Source organism: Erpetoichthys calabaricus, chromosome 3 (genome assembly GCF_900747795.2).
Source record: "Erpetoichthys calabaricus chromosome 3, fErpCal1.3, whole genome shotgun sequence".
Classification (NCBI taxonomy): domain Eukaryota; kingdom Metazoa; phylum Chordata; class Cladistia; order Polypteriformes; family Polypteridae; genus Erpetoichthys; species Erpetoichthys calabaricus.
The window spans coordinates 297282908-297300702 of record NC_041396.2 but is presented as its reverse complement, the minus strand read 5'-3'; the positions used below and the strand labels follow the sequence as shown (position 1 = coordinate 297300702).

The window sequence follows — 17795 nt, the reverse complement described above, 5'->3', positions numbered from 1 at the left end:
CAAAGCATCGAGTGCAATGGTGTAAAGCCCACCGCCTGCCACTGGACTCGAGAGCAGTGCAGACAAATCACGCAATACGATGGAGGAGTCTGGCCAGGAGAACGGGACTCGCCTGACTGCATTGTGCCAAGTGTAACGTTTGGTAGAGGGGGGGACTATGGTGTGGGGTTGGTTTACAGGGGTTGGGCTTGGTTAAAAGGAACTATTAATGCTTGAGCACATAAAGCTATCTTGTACAATTTCATGCTCCCAACTTTGTGGGCACAGTTTGGGGATGGCAACATGACTGAGCACACACCAGTGCACAAGGCAAGGTCTATGAAGAAATGGAGGAGCGAGTTTGGTGTGGCTGCACAGAGCCCTGACCTCCACCTGACAGACCACCTTTGAGATGAATTGGAGCGGAGACTGTGAGAGAGCCAGGCCTTCTCATCCAACATCACCACCTGACCTTACCAATGCTCTCCTGGTCACAAATTCCCATAAACATACTCAGTCCTACACCTCGTGGAAAGCCTTCAGAGAAGAGCTGAAGTTGTTAGAGCTGCAAAGGGAGGGCCGACTCCATTTTAAAGCCTATGGATTAAGAATGGAAAGTCATTAAAGTTTGTGTGTGTGTGAAGGCAGGTGTCCCAATACTTTTGGCAATATCGTGTATTTCCAATGTAATTTCTTCCACCCAGTTTCAAATGTGCAGCATGTGCTCTCCATTCTTGCTCTGTGCAGCAGCATGGCAAACACAATGGGCAGTTCATGATGCTCTTGAGGATTCTGTTTGTCCCTTCAGATTTATTTCAAGTTGTTAGAAAGGAAATAAAGTACAAAGGAACTTAAAGGGAAAGTTTGGGGGGAAAATGTTAAACTACATTAGATAATTTTATGCCATGCAGGATACGAGGTTTATTTTTTTTTTTTAACTATTTATTCCAGATAAATACAGTAGAAAAGTTAAGCATTTTTTTTCTTTTTATGTCACCCCAAGTATTTTTAGTGTTGATTAAGGAAAACAATGGGTTATGGTAGTACATTGTATATACAATAGCTTTGATTTCATATTATTGCCAAGTGATACAACTATGAAGTGTACTGTTATGTTGTCAGTAATGGTTATTGGGGTATAAGGCATAAAACAGAAGCAGCATTGATCTCTTTCTCTCCACCCTCTAGCCCACCTCCATGGAAATATTTCTTCTGAACTTTTGTTTCCATTTTGCCTTCTTAGGTTAAGGTAGTAATAATAATAATAATGCATTTTATTATTAGAGTACATAGTACATCATAGCTTTTACACAGATGTCATATTATTGCCAAGTGATACAGCTATGAAGCATGCGAAGAAATTTTAATCTCATGAAGAAGACTGAAAAAATAAAATCTGATATAATACAAACCAAAACACTTGCTTTTCTTTCTAAAATACTGTTAACACAGATACTTCCATCCATCCATCCATTTTCCAACCCGCTGAATCCGAACACTGGGTCACGGGGGTCTGCTGGAGCCAATCCCAGCCAACACAGGGCACAAGGCCGGAACCAATCCCAGGCAGGGTGCCAACCCACGGCAGACAGATACTTCCACCAAAAAAAAAATCAGTAAACATCATAAACAGGAAAGCAAATCACATGGGATTGACCTTTTGTTTTTTTAAATTGGAGAGGATTCGACCAAAGATTGAGAGGAGACGGAAATCCTTCAATTCAAGCCACCAATGATTATAATTGTGAAAGCAGCAAGAACTCCCAGACATCAACAACTATTACATATGACAATAAACTGGGCTTATTGTACTCAGAACATCCTTAGTCCACGGTTTGCATGGTATACAGGTACTGGAAAGTCTCTCTTTTCAAGGGCAATGACATATATTACAAAATGTTCTCAAGCAGGAGTTCAGTCAGCTTTATTTATAAAACACATTAAAACTAAACAAGACTGTACAGTCTGAACACAAGACACTGAAACAGACAGGGGTGTTCAATTCAGGTTAGATCTTGACCAGTCTGCAGATCAATCTATGCAGACCAAAAAGAAACGCAGACAGCCACTGAAGACAGAGGGTGGAAGTCAGATACGCAGGCAGACAGGGAGGGAGTGAGAGAGAGAAACAACAAACTAAAAGGATAAAACATGGCCTCCATTAGTAGCATTAGGATAAGGAGGTGCTGAATCATGAGACAAAGATAACTGGGCTCCCCAATTATGGACAGACTGGCACGGTGTGTGAACAGTCCATGGGGGCACTTCTTAACGGCGTAATGCGATAGCCCCTCCAAGAGTGGCTCAACTGCTGTATATGGGACAAGACGGTTTTCTCAGTGCATAACACTGTTTAAATAGCACCAGCAAAAGTGAAATCTAAGAGAGTTGCATTTTTCTTTCCATAACCATCCTCAACAGGGAGAAGCCCAACTGTCTGTGTCTCGTTTATTATTTCTACACTGTGTATGAATGGAAACATGACCATTGTGCTCCCCAGTATGTGACAAAACCTGAGAAGCAACATTTGGACCTTTGGACATTGCTCTGTGTGAAGAGCTGGTTGATCAATCATGCAAACAGGAATTTTATTGCACTGTGTGTATGGGACAATAAATCTGAAAGAACTCGATTTTTATTTTACTTATTTGTTTATTTTTTAAAGTCAAGTTAAGGCCTTGTATTTTTAATAAGATATAGTGCATCGTCTCCATCATTACTATGTTAGCTTGTCTTCACATAATGTCCCAGCAGCTTTTAAACATGCTGTGGTGTAGCATCAAGCAGAACATGGATCACTTTGTAGTGGGACTACACAATAATAAGTATTTGTTTTTTTGTCTGTGCCGAGTGCGTTTTTGTTTTCATCGTCCCGTTTACAGTCCGTTATATATGTGCGTCAGTAAATGTTGTCCCCGTAAGAGGGAAACGAAAATCACCTGTTAAACTCACTAGAAACATCCGGGACATTCTGTATTTAGAAAAGAGGAGCGAAGGTGAGGAAAAAAAAAAAAAGAAGAGAGGAGAGAATTCGAAAGGAGACAATTTACCCGTTCATTTACAAACTCATCACTGCTATTTATTGCATCATTCCACCGCTTGCTTTCTCAACATATGATTCAACATCACGACACCCAGAGCCAAGAAACCCCGAGGTTCGGATTCATACCAGCCACTGCCAGGACTTTTCACGGTGAGGTCGTTTTGTTTTTGGGAAGGAGCACAAGAACACTACAGCCAGTATCAATACCACCAGACTTTACTTTGGACTCATTTCTCACCACATTTCAATTGCTGTGTTTACCTAATCTGTGTTTGTATTTGTCTGCCACGTTTCTATTAATTGTTTAGGGGCAAGGGAGGGTTTATTGTAAATATTAGTATATTCATGTTATATATGGTAATTAGTCACTGGTGTCATTGGGATTGTGGTACTTTGCGTGCACATAGCTACGTCATTTAATATTTGTCTGTCTTCTCCATTTACAATATACAGTGCTCAGCATAAATGAGTACACCCCCTTTAAAAAGTACGAATTTAATCAGTAGCTCAATGAACAAAAGAACAATGTCCAAAATTTTCACAAGGCTGAGTTTTATGGAACACTTATTAACCTTAATTTCATGTTATGGAGTTTAACAATATAACTTAGATCACAAAATCTTCAGTTTCACTCAAATTGGTTGAAGCAAAAATGAATACACCCCGCAACAAAAACTACTACATCCAGTATTTTGTATGACCACCGTGATTCTTAAGGACAGCACCAAGTCTTCTAGGCATGGAATGAACAAGTTGGCGACATATTGCAACATCTATCTTTTTCCATTCTTCAAGAATAACCTCTTTTAGAGCCTGGATGCTGGATGGAGAGTGATGCTCAACTTGTCGCTTCAGAATTCCCCACAGGTGTTCAGATCAGGAGACATACTTGGCCATTCAATCACCTTCACCCTGTTCTTCTTCAGAAATGCAACAGTAGCTTTAGATGTGTGTTTTGGATCATTGTCGTGTTGGAAAAGTGCACGGATTGATGGCAGCATCTTCTCCTTCAGTATAGAGCAGTACATTGTTGAGTTCATGATACCATCAATGAAATGCAGCTCCCCAACACCAGCAGCACTCATGCAACCCCACATAAGGACACAGCCACCACCATGTTTCACTGTAGGCACCATGCATTTTTCTTTGAAATCCTCACCTTTACGACGCCATACAGTTTTGAAACCATTAGTTCCAAAAACAGTGATCTTTGTCTCATCTCTCCAGAGTATAGAGTCCCAGTAGTCTTCATCTTTTTCAGCATGGGCCTTAGCAAATTCCAGGCGTGCTTTTTTGTGCATGGGCTTTAGGAGAGGCTTCCTTCGTGGACGATACCCATGCATGCCATTCCACTGCAGTGTGCGCCGTATTGTGTCACGGGAAACGGTCACTCCAGTTTGGCTTTCTACTGCTTTAGCTAACTGCAGTGAACTTGCATGGCGATTTTCTTCAACCCTTCTCATCAGAAGACACTCCTGTCGAGATGTTAACTTCCGTGGACAGCCTGGACGTCTCTGTAAGATGGTTGCACTTCCATCTTTCTTAAATTTTTGGATCACTTTTGCTACAGTATTTTGACTGATATGTAAAGCTTTGCTGATCTTCTTGTATCCCTCACCTTTTCTGTGTAAAGTAATGATTTCCTTTCTCAGATTTTTTGACATTTCTCTTCCATGTGGAGCCATTGCTGACAGCATGAAATGGGAAGGGCTTTTCTTTGTTAAGTAATGTCCTTTTATAGTCACCTGTCTGCTGGACACCTCTTAAATGAATCATTAGACTCACCTGTGGTTGAATGTCTGTTAATTGGACTTTTTGTAGTCTTAAGTGTGGCTTTTCTCCTAAGACTATAATTGGGGGTGTACTCATTTTTGCTACATGGGCTTGAATGAATTTGTTAGGATAATCACTTTTTTGTGTGTGCAAATTAACAAATCTTGTTTGCAATCAATGGCCCACATTTGTGGGAGTATTTTGTAGTACAGTATCTCATAGACAATGTTGATACTGAAAGGAAACTAAAGGTTTTCTGACAAATGTAGTGGGGTGTACTTATTTATGCTGAGCACTATATCTGTGTTTGAATTTACATTCTTGTCTACTGTTTGCTGGTTATTTCATCGTGTGGGGGGTAAAAAAGAAAAAAAAAAAAAAAAAGGACAACTTGTAAGACGTACGGCTTGTTATTAGAGCAAGAAGCCTCAGGTTATCCAAGGAATAGTCTTGGTAGTGTAGTGGCTGGTCTGGGTAAGTGGTCGGCCGTTACAACTTTACTCTGTCCAATTTATAGACTTATTTCTAAATTGTATTTTCTTGCTAAGATTCTTAAAAAAGTTGTTCTTATCCATCTTGAAGATTTGTTTTTTGTTTTAAATGAAATTTTGAATGATTTTCACTCTGGTTTTAGAACTTGTCATAGCATAAAAACTGCACTTTTAAAGGTTCATAATGATCTTTTAATATTTGACTTTGGTGAGGTTGCAATCTTGATTCTGTTGGATCTTACTGCGGTATTCGATACTGTGGATCACACAATTCTCTTATCACGTCTGAGGCAGTAACTGCGGGTTCAAGGTATCGCTCTTGAATGGTTTAAGTCCTGTTGAACAAATCATAGTTTTTCCTGTGTGCCTTGCTGATTCTTCATCCTCCTTGGCCCCTCTTAGCTCTGGTGTTCCACAAGGCTCCATCCTTGGTTCTGTACTTTTGTTACTCTTTACATGCTGCCTCTATATGTCCAGACAGAGGAGCAGCTCCAGCGACAGACTGAGGAGATCGTTCCTCCCCAACACTATGTGACTCTTCAATTCCATCCGGGGGGGGTAAACGTTAACATTATACAAAGTTATTGTCTATTATACCTGCATTTTTAATTTTTTTTTGTATCCGTATGCTGCTGCTGTATATGTATATGAGTATATGAATTTCCCCTTGGGATTAATAAAGTATCTGTCTACAGTAATCCCTCACTATATCGCGCTTCGCCTTTCACGGCTTCACTCCATCGCGGATTTTATATGTAAGCATATTTAAATATATATCGTGGATTTTTCGCTGCTTCGCGGATTTCTGCGGACAATGGGTCTTTTAATTTCTGGTACATGCTTCCTCAGTTGGTTTGCCCGGTTGATTTCATACAAGGGACGCTATTGGCTGAGAAGCTACCCGGCTTACTTTTCTCTCTCTCTTGCGCTGACTTTCTCTGATCCTGACGTAGGGGGATTGAGCAGGGGGGTTGTTTGCACACCTAGACGATACGGACGCTCGTCTAAAAATGCTGAAAGATTATCTTCACGTTGCTACCTTCTGTGCAGCTGCTTCCTGAAGCGACATGCTGAATGGTGCGCATACTTAAAAGCTCGAAGGGCGCGTATTGATTTTTGATTGAAAAACAAACTGTCTCTCTCTCTCTCTCTCTCTCTCTGCTCCTGACGGAGGGGGTGTGAGCTGCCGCCTTCAACAGCTTTGTGCCGCGGTGCTTCGCATACTTAAAAGCCAAACAGCCCTATTGATTTGTTTGGTTTTCTCTCACTTTCTGACATTCTCTGCTCCTGATGCGCACTCCTTTGAAGAGGAAGATATGTTTGCATTCTTTTAATTGTGAGACGGAACTGTCATCTCTGTCTTTTCATGGAGCACAGTTTAAACAAATGTTTGTTTGCAGTGTTTGAATAACGTCCCTGTCTCTCTACAACCTCCTGTGTTTCTGCGCAAATCTGTGACCCAAGCATGACAATATAAAAATAACCATATAAACATACGGTTTCTACTTCGCGGATTTTCTTATTTCGCGGGTGGCTCTGGAACGCAACCCCCGCGATGGAGGAGGGATTACTGTATTGATCTATCTATCTATCTAGGCTCCAGGAAAAATGTTTTTTTTTTCTTTTCACTGTTATGCTGAGAATACACAGCTTTACTTGTCACTTAAAACAAAAACACTACAGGGCGGTTCTGAGTATTGCTGTTTAGAAATGCTGAAATTCCAACTCTTCTAAACAATGCTCTTGGTTCTCTGGTATCATATGAGAGGCCTTATACCAAGAACTTGAGGGTTGTTTATGAGAGATCTTTTAAATTTGACAAACCGATCAATGCTATGGTTTGCGCCTGTTTTTATCAGTTGAGACTTTTATCAACAGGTCAGGGCCTTTTTACGTCAAAATGATCTTGAAAAAGCAGTTCACGCTTTTATAACCTCTACGTTAGATTACGGGCGGCACGGTGGCGCAGTGGGTAGCGCTGCTGCCTCGCAGTTAGGAGACCCGGGTTCACTTCCCAGGTCCTCCCTGCGTGGAGTTTGCATGTTCTCCCCCGTGTCTGTGTGGGTTTCCTCCCACAGTCCAAAGACATGCAGGTTAGGTGGATTGGCGATTCTAAATTGGCCCCTAGTGTGTGCGTGTGTTTGTCTTGTGGTGGGTTGGCACTCTGCCCGGGATAGGTTCCTGCCTTGTGCCCCGTGTTGGCTGGGGTTGGCTCCAGCAGACCCCCCCCCCCCCCCCCTCCCCGTGTCCCGGTGTTCGGATTCAGCGGGTTGGAAAATGGATGGATGGAGGTTAGATTACTCTGATGAACACCTACGTGCAGCCTATCAGGCATCTTTACATCGCCTACAGATGGTACAGAATGCTGTGGCCAGTTTTTACTTTCTCATATACAAAAATTCGACCGAGATTTTGATGAATCTTGACGTTTTAGACCTGCCCGAGTCCGACAATACCATTTTTGGAATTATGTCTGTTTGTTTTTGTATGTAAACACGATAACCTGAGTACGCTTTCTCTTAGGTCAACCAAATTTTGCATACAAGTATTAGGTACAAAATGTAGATTTAGATGCAGATCAACTTTTGAGCAGTTTCTGCTATCTGGAAGTGATACATTTTTTTTTTATTCATGCAGCAGCAGAGTCCGATTTATTCAACTTTACTTTTATAATAAATTGTTCAATATATTATTTATTTTATTGTTGTTGATGGTTCTTTAATGTATATAATATAGAACTGTAATCATTGTCTTGCAGTTTACTCCTCAAATATCCATCCCCCATATACGAGAAAGTCTAGGGGAGACCACTCTCGATTTTTTAACTTGCAGTCGCAAATGTGACCATATTTATCCAGAACTCGCCTCTTGTCATTGGCGTTCAATTCATTTTCAAATCGATTTTAAAATTTTGTTACTGGTTTTTAGATACCTAAATGGACTGGCGCCTTTTGACCTCTCGGATCTTTTAAAAATTTACACCCCACTTAGGTCATCTAGCCAGTTGTTCCTAGTGGTGCCTAGATCAAGGTATAAAACGGAGAGGGAACCAGGGGGGGTTTCAGTAGCTGCTCCCTCACTGTGGAACAGTTTACTGGAGTATACGAGAATGGCCAACTCTTTAATCACATTTAAGTCATTACTGAATACTTACTTCTTCACGCTGGCTTTTGAATCAAAGGTGTGAGCAAAGACATCTTTGTCCTTTTCTTTTATTGTGCTCTTGCTATTATTTTATTTTACATTTAGTTTATTTAAATTTTATGCGATAAAATTTTATTTATTATTGTACACCACTTTGTTCAGCATTGGCTGTTTTTTTTAAATGTGCTTTATAAATAAACTTGAACTACTAAATCTGCAGCTCTATGTGCCTTTTGTGGCATGCTGTGTGAACGCACGATAAGTCATAAGGAAATTTTAAAAAGCACATTTATTTTGGTCCTAGTTCACTGTGGGAGACGGATGTCTAGGATGGCCCTCTGCTGCTGTTAGTGGTGCTTATTTGACCATTTGTTTTAATCTACAGAGCATCCAGAAAGTCTTCACAGCACATCACTTTTTCCACATTTTGTTATGTTACAGCCTTATTCCAAAATGGATTAAATTCATTTTTTTCCTCAGAATACACACAACACCCCATAATGACAACGTGAAAAAAGTTTACTTGAGATTTTTGCAAATTTATTAAAAATAAAAAAACTGAGAAATCCCATGTCCCTAAGTATTCACAGCCTTTGCAAAAGGTGCATTGACAAAGTATTGATCAGCAATTCCTGCCTCAAGTCTTGTTGAATATGATGCCACAAGCTTGGCACACCTATCCTTGGCCAGTTTTGCCCATTCCTCTTTGCAGCACCTCTCAAGCTCCATCAGGTTGGATGGGAAGCGTCGGTGCACAGCCATTTTAAGATCTCTCCAGAGATGTTCAATCGGATTCAAGTCTGGGCTCTGGCTGGGCCACTCAAGGACATTCACAGAGTTGTCCTGAAGCCACTCCTTTGATATCTTGGCTGTGTGCTTAGGGTCGTTGTCCTGCTGAAAGATGAACCGTCGCCCCAGTCTGAGGTCAAGAGCGCTCTGGAGCAGGTTTTCATCCAGGATGTCTCTGTACATTGCTGCAGTCATCTTTCCCTTTATCCTGACTAGTCTCCCAGTCCCACAGCATGATGCTGCCACCACCATGCTTCACTGTAGGGATGGTATTGGCCTGGTGATGAGCAGTGCCTGGTTTCCTCCAAACGTGACGCCTGGCATTCACACCAAAGAGTTCAATCTTTGTCTCATCAGACCAGAGAATTTTCTTTCTCATGGTCTGAGAGTCCTTCAGGTGCCTTTTGGCAAACTCCAGGCGGGCTGCCATGTGCCTTTTACTAAGGAGTGGCTTCCGTCTGGTCACTCTACCATACAGGCCTGATTGGTGGATTGCTGCAGAGATGGTGTCCTTCTGGAAGGTTCTCCTCTCTTCACAGAGGACCTCTGGAGCTCTGACAGAGTGACCATCGTGTTCTTGGTCACCTCCCTGACTAAGGCCCTTCTCCCCCGATCGCTCAGTTTAGATGGCCGGCCAGCTCTAGGAAGAGTCCTGGTGGTTTAAAACTTCTTCCACTTATGGATGATGGAGGCCACTGTGCTCATTGGGGACCTTCAAAGCAGCAGAATTTTTTCTGTAACCTTCCCCAGATTTGTGCGTCGAGACAATCCTGTCTCGGAGGTCTACAAGCATGAAGTCAAAGGAATTGTCTGTAGACATGAACTGTCAACTGTGGGACCTTCTATAGACAGGTGTGTGCCTTTCCAAATCATGTCCAGTCAACTGAATTTACCACAGGTGGACTCCAATGAAGCTGCAGAAACATCTCAAGGAGAATCAGGGGAAACAGGATGGACATGAGCTCAATTTGGAGCTTCATGGCAAAGGCTGTGAATACTTATGGACATGGGATTTCTCAGTTTTTTTATTTTTAATAAATTTGCAAAAACCTCAAGTAAACTTTTTCACGTTGTCATTATGGGGTGTTGTGTGCAAAATTCTGAGGAAAAAAAATGAATTTAATCCATTTTGGAATAAGGCTGTAACATAACAAAATGTGGAAAAAGTGATGCGCTGGGAATACTTTCCGGATGCACTGTATTTGAGATATTTTATGTTTCATTAATTAAGGAAGAACTGCATTAAAAACATGAGGAAGAACTCAAGGGGAGAAGGAAAAGGCAACTAAAAATCTGCCAAAAATCTAGGCCAGTCTCAGGTTCAGGTTCATGGTATGGCCTACCACAAACTAGGCTTGTGGAGACAGAAGGAGGACCCTTATAATATAAATCCACTATGGGTGACGACGAATGTGGAAGTGGAAAAAAGGAGTGAGACAGCGAATGAAATTTCACCACATTCAAGAGGAAATATCTGAACCTTCGTCATTCCTGTTATCGACCACTGCCAACAACACAGCTTGCAGGTCAACAGCATCACCTCTTTCTGGATACGCAACTCCACCTTAAGTGCACAGACAAAATGAAGACATCTTGGCGGAGTGGAAGGTATCGATTACCACATTCTGTGTTCAGCCGTGGCCAAAGGTTTTGAGGATGACCCAAGTGTTGGTTTTCACAAAGTTTGCTGCTTCAGTGTTTTTAGATCTTTTTGTCAGACTGAAGTAGAATTACAAGCATTTTGTAAGTTTCAAAGGCTTTTATTGACAATGACATGAAGTTTATGCCATATTTGCAGTGTTGGCCCTTCTTTCTTTTTCAAGACCTCTGCAACCCGCCCTGGCAGGCTGTCAATCAGCTTCTGGGCCCAATCCTGACCGATGGCTGCCCATTTGTGGATAATCAATGCTTGGAGTTTGTCAGAATTTGTGGCGTTTTGTTTGTCCACCCACCTCTTCAAGACTGGCCACAAGGTCTGCACTGGTGGTGCCCTGATCCCGACTCATGAATAAAGAATTTTCCCAACCATCCAAGAACAGTTTGGAGACCAACACTGCCTTTTCCAGCATGACTGAGCACTGCGCCATAAGGCAAAAGTGATAACTAGGTGGCTCGGGAAACAAAACATCAAAATTTTGGGGTCCATGGCAAGGAAATTCCCCACTGAAAACTTGTGGTCAATCCTCAAGAGGCGGTGGGTGGACAAACAAAAATGCACATATTCTGCCATCAGTCAGGATTGGGCCCAGAAGTTGATTGCCAGTCTGCCAGGGTGAATTGCAGAGGTCTTGAAAAAAGAAAGAAGGGCCAACACTGCAAATATGGCGGAGTGGTGGCTCTGAGGCTAGGGATCTGCACTGGCAATCGGAAGGAATGCCGGTTCGAATCCCATAAATGCCAAAAGGGACTCTGCTCTGTTGGGCCCTTGCAATTGCTGAGCGCTTTGAGTACTGAGAAAAGCGCTATATTAATGCAAAAAGAAGAAATATGGACTCTGAGCATCAATGTAATGTAATTGTCAATAAATTAAAGAACTTCTGAAATGCTTGTAATTCTACTTCAGTATACCACAGAAACATCTGACAAAAAGATCTAAACACAGTGAACCAGCACACTATGTGAAAACCAACACTTGGGTCACGACTGTAGATATAAAAGATTAAGGAGGATATAAAGAGAGCGCACAGGTTTGATTAGGTCTCTAGTAGTAGGAGCACACTCTGTATGCAAGAGAGCTGACAAACCAATGAATGCACAACTGAAAACACACAATGCTTAGAAACGCAGCAACAAGGAATAAGGAACGCAGACGTTTTGCACCTCACGAACTGAAGACAAGCTCGTCTGTGCGACGTCTTACCTTTTACACACTATGACAGAATGGGAAAGCACACAGCAAGAAATGGTCTTTACGGTACTTCAATGTAAATTACACTTCAGGGATACTGCTGGAAATCACTGGACAGAAATTTTGACACAATACAACCTACTGTTCAAGAATGTAGAATCAAGTGCATTCATTTATGTAATACAGTAATCCCTCGTCCATCGCGGGGGTTGCGTTCCAGAGCCACCCGCGAAATAAGAAAATCCGCGAAGTGGAAACCATATGTTTATATGGTTATTTTTATATTGTCATGCTTGGGTCACAGATTTGCGCAGAAACACAGGAGGTTGTAGAGAGACAGGAACGTTATTCAATCACTGCAAACATACATTTGTCTCTTTTTCAAAAGTTTAAACTGTGCTCCATGACAAGACAGAGATGACAGTTCCATCTCACAATTAAAAGAATGCAAACATATCTTCCTATTCAAAGGAGTGCGCGTCAGGAGCACAGTCTGTCAGAAAGAGAGAGAAAAGCAAACAAATCAATAGGGCTGTTTGGCTTTTAAGTATGCAAAGCACCGCCGGTACAAAGCTGTTGAAGGCGGCAGCTCACACCCCCTCCGTCAGGAGCAGAGAAAGAGAGAGAGAAAAACAAACAATCAAAAATCAATACGTGCCCTTCGAGCTTTTAAGTATGCGAAGCACCATGCAGCATGTCGCTTCAGGAAGCAGCTGCACAGAAGATAGCAACATGAAGATAATCTTTCAGCATTTTTAGACGAGCGTCCGTATCGTCTAGGTGTGCGAACAGCCCCCCTGCTCAATCCCCCTACGTCAGGATCAGAGAAAGTCAGAGCTAGAGAGAGAGAGAGAGAAAAGTAAGCTGGGTAGTTTCTCAGCCATCTGCCAATAGCGCCCCTTGTATGAAATCAACTGGGCAAACCAACTGAGGAAGCATGTACAAGAAATTAAAAGACCCATTGTCCGCAGAAATCCACGAACCAGCAAAAAATCCGCGATATATATTTAAATATGCTTACATATAAAATCCGCGATAGAGTGAAGCCGCGAAAGGCGAAGCACGATATAGCGAGGGATCACTGTATTTATTACACACAGACATACTGTAAAATGAACACATCCATCCTACTAACCGAAGGTTGTAAACCAGATATGGACGCAGGGCGCTGGGCACATCGAGGCGCACGCGCACTGCTGCACTGCACAGAAACGAGAAGGTTGTAAACCGGATGTCACGCGCACTGCCACAAGCCCGCCACCTGTAAACTACACTTGCTTTAATCCACTGTGCTAGTAAAGTAGATCACATAACGGTCATTCAGTTTGGCGCCTGCCCCAGAGTCCAGAGCCAAACGCAGCGGCGTCCCAAAATGCTGTGGCGCCTACAACGCGCTTGTGAATGGAGTCGCGGCTCAAACCAAAGAAAACACAGAAACGAGACTACGACCTGTGAAAGCGTGCACGCCAGGTTGTATGGCCGCCCAGAAGCGACCGCCCACACCACCGCACATACCCTCCATGATATGTCTTCACGCAGCGGCTTCCCACCGAGGTGCATATTGCGCTGTGGCGCTCGCCCCACAGTCAGACGCGGCGGCTTCCCAGAGTCAGTAGGTGGCCCCCAAACAACACAACCTGTTCAAGCAGTCGGTGTCAGCGAAGGCAACAGACTCACGTCTCCACAAAACAAAACCGCTTTAGTACAGATATGCTTATTGGATTAAATGACATTTCCCAAGACGCACCCGCCCTCCATGATATGTCATCCATCCACATATCGGACGGAACAGAAACTGATTGCCATTCTAGGATTTCTGATTCACTAGCGAATCGCGGGCTTACTTGTACTGAATGAACTGAACAGCTTCAATAATATTTGATTTGAAACTAAAGGCACTGTGTCAAATTAAGTAAACAAGTTGCATAGACAGACTGATTCAGGGGTATCTCTGCGCACTACGCCCATCTTTACAAATCTATTGTGTGTTTGTAGGTTCATTGCTTTCCCTTCATTATCCAGCATGTGACCGGGAAGAACAAACAACCTCTTAGTTATCTTCACTTAGAAATTTCAGTGTTTGAGTGCATGTGCTTGCACAGGTCTCTGTATGTGTGTACATTTTTACATAATGTATGGATCTCAAAAACTACTTGTAAAAACAATTGTGCTAATCGACAGGCCTGGTTCTATGACTAGATACAGCAGACAGTAAAAACACCTGTTAAATTAAACATCTTCTAGATATCGTTGGACATTGCTCCGACATGGGGATAACTAATGGACCAAAATCAACAGGCTTGGAGCCCGTAACAAGACAAATATGATGCAGCTTAGGCAAACAAGATGTGTATGACAATAACTCCCTAAAAAAAAATCCTAGATTTCAGTATTTCAGTGCATTTAACTCAGAAACCACTTATTGTAAAATGTGCTCTCTTTGTTGGGAAGTGATCGTCCAGGGAGTTGTAAACAAAAAAAACTGCACACTTTCCTGATGAAAATTGTAATTTTAGGATGTGAAAAATCAATTTTGATTTTACAGAACACACACACACACACACACAACCATCCATCCATCCATTTTCCAACCCGCTGAATCCGAACACAGGGTCACGGGGGTCTGCTGGAGCCAATCCCAGCCAACACAGGGCACAAGGCAGGAACCAATCCCGGGCAGGGTGCCAACCCACCGCAGGACACACACAAACACACCAAGCACACACTAGGGCCAATTTAGAATCGCCAATCCACCTAAGCTGCAGGTCTTTGGACTGTGGGAGGAAACCCACGCAGACACGGGGAGAACATGCAAACTCCACGCAGGGAGTCTCCCAACTGCGAGGCAGCAGCACTACCCACTGCGCCACCGTGCTGCCCACACACACACACAACCTCCATGAAAAAAAAAAAAAAAATCGACTTCGTTTGCCATTTTGAACATTGTGGAATCAGAACTTGAAGTTAACTTGATAGCGAGTTTTTGATCCCATCACCAAACTTCAATTTACATGGAAGTAAAAAGGGGTCAAAATTGCTCAAAAAAAAAAAAAAAAAAAAATTGGACTTTCGTGTAAGTCTTTCACACAGACGCTGGCTTGGTCATACAGTGCATCCGAAAGTCTTCACAGCGCATCACTTTCTCCACATTTTGTTATGTCACAGCCTTATTCCAAAATGGATTAAATTCATTTTTTTCCTCAGAATTCTGCACACAACACCCCATAATGACAACGTGAAAAAAGTTTACTTGAGGTTTTTGCAAATTTATTAAAAATAAAACAATTGAGAAATCCCATGTCCATAAGTATTCACCGCCTTTGCCATGAAGCTCCAAATTGAGCTCAGGTGCCTCCTGTGTTCCCTGATCATCCTTGAGATGTTTCTGCAGCTTCATTGGAGTCCACCTGTGGTAAATACAGTTCATTGGACATGATTTGGAACTTCATTTAACGTCTCACTACATAGATTTTTTTTTTTTTTTTTATAAAACTAGCCGTTGTGTAATGAGACATCAGCGTTAGACCTTCATTGTAATAAAAGTCTGTAATGGTGTGTTCTTTATTCATGTCTGTAAAGTCATGACTTGCCTAGTTGCTGCTAGAACAACAGGCAACGCCCACTAGCAATTTTGACAGTAAGTCAGGTCTGACCAGTGACACTTGAAATCAGACCCTTTCAGAGGAGTCTGGTCGCAATCTCTGAAATTTTTGGGGGTATGGGGTCTGAGTGCAGAATCAGCCATTGTATAATGTCCCTGGAGTAATTTTCAGGTCAAGGGCCTATCTCAAGGACACAACAGAGTAGGAGCCCTTCTGGCAGTAGCGGGATTTGAACCTTAGCTACAGAGCCACCACTTTGGAGTAAATATTTAGTTTGTGGCCTCCATTATTAACACCTGATCAATTTAATGCACTGAATTAAAAAAAAAAAAAGTTGTCAACAATTGGGAAACCAAGTGAACAAACTACCACAACATTAACACAAATTGAGGAAAATATACAAATTTCAAAATGGGAAAACAGCAAAGGATGAAATGGGGTTCAGTAATCTTGAAACAGGGACGAAGAGGATACCAGGGTTCATGTTCCTGGTCGTCCCTGTATGGAGTTTGCATGTTCTCCCTGTGCCTGTCTGGTTTTCCTCCCACAGTCCAAACACATGCTGGTTAGTTGAACTGGCGATGCTAAATACACCATGTCTTGGTGTGTGTGGTCACCCTACTGTCACACGGTCTATGGATTGTTCCTGCCTTGTGCCCTATGCTTGCTGGGATGGGCTCCAGCTCCCTCTCAACCCTCCTCTGGAGAAGGCGGATTTGTTAGATAGATGTAAGGAGAAGAGCCTGGTAGGCTGGCGTGGTAGTTAAGTCATTAGACTGCAAATCGCAAGGTTGCCGAGACTAACAGCTGCCCTGTGCAAATCACTTCTTCTGTCTGTTCCTAAACTCTCAGAAATTACCAGTAAACAGTTGTTGTGTATACCGATTCCTGAACTTCTTTGTCATTTTAGAAAAAAAAAAAAGAAGTGACATCTAAACGTAAAAACAACAAGCAAATATGAATATGGAGGACGGAAGAGCAATATCTATTATGCTTTAAAATGCTTAGAAATGATCCTTTTCTATCAGCCTTGTTTAAATTATTTCTGTCAAAAGTGCACTCCTGTTTACCTCAAATAATAAAAAGTATGCATTCCTTTATATATTGAAAAAAATGTTGTAATCGACAAGCAATAACATCCTGCTCCGAACCCCAAAACCCTTACTATTGCAAGACGGTCAAAGACCACGTTTAAGCCCGGCACAGTCTAACGCCACGGCGGCATGAACTACAAGGAGACTCCGAGGATTCAGGGAAACCCTATCTTGGCCTAATTTTTACCCCCCCCCCCCGGTTTATACCACCACCTCCACAAAGGAAGGCATAAAAGATAAAATGAAACGAAAACATGCCACAGCCCATAACAACTCCACAAAACAAAAACATCGATAACAACACTGTACACAAGATAAATCAACGACGTAATATTATAAACGTCTCACCAACCTGCCAGCAGTGTCCCCGTGTTTGACTTTTCTCCTTTCACAGCGGTCCTTTGCCAACAAGTTTAGATGACAACTTCATCGGTAAAACATTACCAGTGACCACCGTAACAGGAATGCACTTGAGCTTCTGACAACACTTCGTAGAAGGCGACGCCAAGCTGGAGACTGCCTGAGTTAGGGGCGGGAGTATTACGTACGATAGGCGGAGCCAAAGCGGTGAAGCCGCTGAACAGCCAGTCGGATTGTGCGAATATGCTACAAAATTAGAGAGAAGCGGGTAGAGGGTCCTAATAAGGAAATGACGGTCTCAAATAGGCGTGGCAACGCTGACTAGTAGGCGTGGCCGATATAAAAGAAACGTACTGATCGGAAGGTGTGACATACTGAGGCGGAATGAGGGCGTTGCAAGGCGGGACAAACTTACTTTATTTTTAATATTGGCGAATGTACGACACACAAAAAGAACACTTTTTTGGATTACAGTAATTTAGTTTAGGATATTGTCATTGATTACATTTGCTTTTATTTGTATTCGTGGAGAGTAGAGCGGATGGCTCTGCCCCTTCTTTTAACATAAGTTTAAATACGCGCAAGTGGTGGCCTTCTATGGAGTTGTTCCGCATTTCCATTACATCATTTGCAAAGAAAGTCGTGCTGCTTGAAAAATTGGCCGTGGAAAAA

At 42.4% G+C, this 17795-nt stretch overlaps 1 protein-coding gene across 1 annotated transcript in view; it reads right to left on the bottom strand.

Annotated features, from left to right (window-relative positions):
* The window catches only part of asb8 (ankyrin repeat and SOCS box containing 8), a 53751-nt gene extending 36407 nt beyond the window's left edge, over positions 1–17344 (bottom strand). The window contains exon 1 of the mRNA XM_028825849.2: positions 17116–17344. The gene's annotated coding sequence lies outside the window, so the exon portion shown is untranslated. The remainder of the gene's footprint in view (positions 1–17115) is intronic.
* Between the last annotated feature and the right edge of the window lie 451 nt (positions 17345–17795).